The sequence below is a fragment of the Nicotiana sylvestris genome, chromosome 10 (assembly GCF_000393655.2).
Source record: "Nicotiana sylvestris chromosome 10, ASM39365v2, whole genome shotgun sequence".
NCBI lineage: Eukaryota > Viridiplantae > Streptophyta > Magnoliopsida > Solanales > Solanaceae > Nicotiana > Nicotiana sylvestris.
In genome coordinates, this window is record NC_091066.1 from 150,278,537 (window position 1) to 150,284,318 (window position 5,782).

Genomic DNA, 5,782 nt, shown 5'->3' on the forward strand with positions numbered 1-5,782 from the left:
ATGGAAACAATAACAACTTGATTGCCTCCTGAGTTACGTTGGGCTGCCTCTGAGTTTTGCAGATTGACAGGAAGTTCTTCAGGTGCTGTTGAGGATCTTTGATTTGTGACCCCGAAAATAGTCCCTTGTTTTGCAACAAATGCGGCATGTTGTTCGTGATTTGAAACGACTCAGCTTGTATCTACGGGACTAAAATCGCTGTGGCCAATTTCTCTGTTGTGGGTTGTGCCCAGTCATATAGCGCAGCCTCTGGCACAAGAGGTGCCACTGGTGCTATCGGCGCAGCTGGGTCAACTATATGATCCCCCGTGTCTGGTTTGAATCGTTCAGTTGTTTGTTGTTCCGATTGGCCCATTTAAGGCCTTGAAAACTTTCTCGGGATCCGATAATGCTTCAAATACTTCACCAGTTCTCGATGAGTTTTTAGGCATGCACCTGTACAACCAAATCAACAAACGTTAAAATTTCGATGTATAGATTGGGTATAGAGAAAACTGACTACACTAAGAATTTTTGTACTTCTTACAATTGTAATTGATAACACCGTAAACTTCCCCGACAACAACGCCAAATTTTGATCATGCCCAACTATGCCTTATAAAAAGGACACGCGGACGTTGCAAATATAATCTGAGTATTTAGCCCAGAGTCGAACCCACAAGGAATTAATCTATCAATTACTCTCGTTAGACTTACTAAATTCTACGGAATCAACTTCCCAAATGTTCTGAATAACAATTGAGGATGTTTCTACTAACTAAGAATGAATATAAATAAGCAACTAAAAACTAACTATGATTAAGTTGTAAACAATCAAGAGAATGTTCTAAGGTTATGATTTTCCCTATTGATGGAATCCATTCCGGTTATGTTTCACATAGATTCGCCTAATTGTCTTTATCGATCATGAGCACTCTTATTACCGTAAATATCTCCCGAGTAATCACGATAATTTACTAGTCGCACTCTCCCGATACGCTAGCTGGCTTTGTTTATTACAGCTCATTTTAGATTGCACCCAAGGTTTCGTTATCCCTAATCCCGCCTTTAAACCCTCAGTTATTGATCCCTCATATATTTTGGGAGTGGTGTTGTTCAACAATTACCTAAATATGCACTCTTTCCCGAGTTATGCACACTAAATAGGGACAGGTAATTGAGGATCCTATCAATTAACTACAACAAGAAAATAGTTGAATAATTAGAGATTAAACTGGGCAAACTATATTAACATAACAAGACGTTCATCCTTCAATAGGTTCCATCAAAACCTTAGACTAAATATTTAGCTACTCATACTAGTGGTCATCATAACAATATTCAACTTCATCATAAATCGTAAAAACAAAAGGAAGAAAGGAAGAACTCGATGTTGGATTATGCTCCTTGCCTCCCGCCTCTCCTTGCCTTGAACTAAGCTATGAAAACCTTGATAGTGAATCTTTGGGCGAGCTGGATCTTCTATAGGTTAAGTGGATTTACCCCCGAACTTCCAAGTTTACCCCTGTAATTTAATTTTACGGAACTGGGCTAGCGCGGTCGCGCTAATGGACGCGCTAGTGACCGCGCATATGCCCTATCATTTTGCCTAGACCATCTGGGCTAGCGCGGTCGCGCTAGTGGCCGCGCTAGTCCAGGTCTTCATTTCGTCTCTTCTTTTTCTCGTTTTCCCACGTACTCAGCTCTTAGGGTCTTTTCTTGCTTCAATTTAGCTCCAATCACAGCTTTAAGTCCTCATACGTGCTACTCACTCCTGCAACGTGTGAAATTCTTATTTAGAGCCAATTTATCATCGTTTAACTATATTATCACAACATAATCAAGCTGGGGCATAAACAATCTCCAAATTACATAAATCTAGCCTATTATCATTTCCCATATTCAGTACAATCGTCCAAATAAAATATTCATGCTAATCATATTGCAACAATGATAAAATTATCAAGAAAATAAAGAATCATTAATAAGTACCACATGGTAAAACCATGTTGAAGTAGAAAATATTCTGACAACGATTTAGTAATTAGTAATGAAAATATCAGCTAATGTCTAATGAGTAAGGTATTGGACTTAGAGTAATACGAATAATGGACTAATATTTAATATGTATGGCTAAATATTTAATTAGTTTTTTTGGCTCTTTACAAACTTGTTTTTAGTTTTATGATCCTGCCTCTTTTTTTACACATGAGAGATTTGCTTTTACACGTAAGAGATCTGTCTTTTATACATAAGAGATCTAAAAAGGTCATTTTCTTAAATTCAAAATTATAAAGGGTCATGATGTACAAATAGCACAAAAATTTAAGATTTTCAGATATCAAAAATTCGAAGTTCTAAGTTCGAAATCCATCAAAAATTTGAAAATTCTAAAAAAAAAAATCAAAAATTCAAACAAAAAATTTTAAAAAAAATTGAATTTCAGTTTGAATTTCGGGTTTGCTCAAACTATCCCCACCGTTATACGTGATAATAAAATTTATAGAACTTAAGCTCTTTATTCAATATATTCAACAACTGGAAAAAAAGAAGAGCTCACACATTCAACAATATAAAAGTGAAATTTTTTGGTACTATTTCATGGTAAAAAGAACCGAGAAAAAAACAGGTATATATATATATATATATATATATATATATATATATATATATATATATATATATATATATGCTGACATGACACTTCTTATTGTCCAAGATTCATATTTATCTTTTTTCTCATACTTTTACTTATTTTCCTTTATCTTAAGACTTTTTATCCCCTTAATCATTATTCAAAAAATGTAACGTCTAATACCCCCTTCCCTATTTAAGGTCATTGTAAACAATAGCTATTAATTACTACTGTGTACTTATTGCACCTTTTATTATGAAATCAATTCATTCATATAATTTGGCCAATATGTGTTACGAATTTGGAAAGGCAAAAACATGGATACTATCATACTAAATTCTTGGTCCTTAAATACTCTGTATTTTTAGCAGCATGGAGGTGCCTTTCACCGGCAAGAAAAGAGGATATGAACATATATGGTTTGAATCAAACATAAGTTTTATTATTGTTGGTGAAGAAACAATTTACTCATCTGTTATAATTTTTTAGGTATTTTTTACTCTCCTTCCTTATTTCCATTTCATATTGCTTGAGTTTTCTTCAGTTACTTGTGTGTTGAAAAGGAAAATTGTTGCCATTTAGCAAACAACAATTGTATTGCCTCAGTATCATCTCCTGACACTCTATCATTGTGGCTTTATTTTTCCAGTTTTTTGTTTTGTCAATGAAGAGGTAAGTTTTCATTTTGTGCTTACTTGGTTTGTGTATTTATTTTGAACTTTTTACTTTTTAATATTGTGCTTGTGTGCTTTGGATTTTCATTTTCTTGTCTTTTGTTTTGCAGACACACTCAAAGACTGGTCTGAGGCTAACAAATAGCGGCTTATTCTTACTACCACTTTCTTTGTAAAATAGGTAGTATTTAAAAAAAACTTAATTGAGATATGATAGGAAGAATGTATGTTGTTCAATGAATTGGATTTCACCCATTTACTTTTCTCTACTCATAAATATTATATATTACTTGTAATATTTAATAGAACATTATTTGTGAACAGCACTAAAAATACAAAAGTCTATAATGATGAATAACATTTACTTCTAATTACAATCACAATATGATGAGCCTTCCAGTTGGAAGGACTGTTTTTCATATATGTATGTAATTTTGTTCTTTAAACATTTGATTTTTAACTTATTTAGCAATGTTCCTTGACTTTAGTTGCATTGAGTAATATAGTTGTTATTATTGTATGGTTTATATCATATAATTTTTTTCTTTATTATATTATTATAACTTTTAATAAATAAATTTATTAAGAAATCACGCGAAGCGCTTAACTATTAACTAGTTAATTTAATAAAAACTCTACCAACCCACAAAATGGTCAAAAGGTTCCATCTTTTTGCCACTTGGCTTAATGAAAATGGTCAAAAAGATTGCTTTTAATTGTGCTATGTGGACCTTAATTTTAAGTCATACGCGCAAGTAATATTTGACTAATCACAAAATTGTATTAAATGGTACTTCCTATAGATTTTTTTTTTTTAAATGTGGTTGAACTATTACTACTATTTCTTAGATTGGATTGGTCGATTACCCCAAAAAGCATTATTTGTCTGTATATGCAATAGCTTTTGTAGTTATTTGGAATGACAGTTCTAACTATTTGCAGTAATTAGAATAAAATAATGTTGCTTTTACATTTACAAATAAGGGTCGTTTGGCTTGTTAATAAAGTTATGCCGAAATTATAATAGTAGGGTAAATAATTTTTGAATTATTAAATGCATATACTTCTTGGCAAATATTTAGTTCATCACATTGAATGTCGACTAATGGAATATAATGTGTGATAAAAAATGTGTTCTATTTTAAGTTGGATACAGTTTTGTTTACAATTTTGCTATTAATTTAAAATTAAAGTATATAAGAAAAAAAAGTTATTCGTTAACAGTTGTAAATTGGAAATAGGGAAGAAGAAGAAGACATGATGGTAAAAGGTTTGTAAAGAATGTTCTTACTGAGAAAGCTGAATGCCGTAAAAAAGGCTCTCAGGAAGTTCAGAGAAAAAGAAGAATTGTGAGAGTAGTAAAAGTGAAGAAGTAAAAATTATGGATATTACGACTCCGAAAACCCATTGATGGAAAGAAATGACACCGAAATACGGGCAAAAGGCCAAGCACCATGGTACGCAAAAAATCTTCTTTCTTTCATTCTTACTCTAACATAATCGTCTTACGAATAAATTTCTAACTAACTCTTTTGTTCCAAATAGAACTTTCGAGGGGTTCTGTTGTGTGCCACGATGTCGATACCCTAGATGACCTTGAAGAGGCCAGGAGGGTGTTGCAAAATGCCCTTGCCCGAAGCAGAGCTCGTGGATCTGCCCGAGCTTCCGATGAGGGTGCCTCCTCTCGGAGTCCCCAGTCCGAGAACAAGAAACCGAAGAGAAGATGTTTCTCATCGGTTGGAACTCAGGAGAAGAAAGTAAAGAAAACATCATCCGAGCCGGCCACAGTGGTCCTCGTTGATGAAGGGGAAGCCAGTGATGAAGAGGTTCCCCTTCAAAGGGGAAAAAGATCTTCATTAGCTCAACTAGAGCTTTAAAATCTATCGTCACATGAAGTTCAGACACTTTGGGCGTGAGATAGGCTAGTTGAGAATGTTGGCTCTCGTTTTTCAGCCCCCATTGTTGTCTCCGGTCAAAGGCATTCGGACCCTAAGCTTCTTCTATCTTCAACCATTGAGAAAGCAATAATCACCATCCCTTCTGCCACAACTATTTCTTCTCCTTCTACACCAACAGCTTCACGCCCACAGATGTCAGCTGCTCCTTTACCACCTACACCAACTGCATCGACTCCACCGGTACCAGCTGCTCAAGAAAGGAATGATTCTTCCCCTCGGTATCCCGATCACGGGAACGTGGGGAATAATTACTCAACTTCTTCCCAAGATCCTCGAGGGAGGCGAAATGCCACTTTTTTGGTTTCGAAAGAGTGTCATATTTTATCTGAGTCGGTGGAGCTTGCTAAATACTTGAAGCCACTTTCATCGAAGGATTGGAAAAAGACGGGCTCCCTTTCTGGGGAGTGGCTGATAAACAACAGCAGGCATAGTGTGGCGCAAGTATCATCCTAATTCCCTTCTATCTTCTTTACTATTTATGTGTTGCCATAACAACCTTAACTTTAACCCTTTTTTAGGCCAACTTCTTTGCTTCT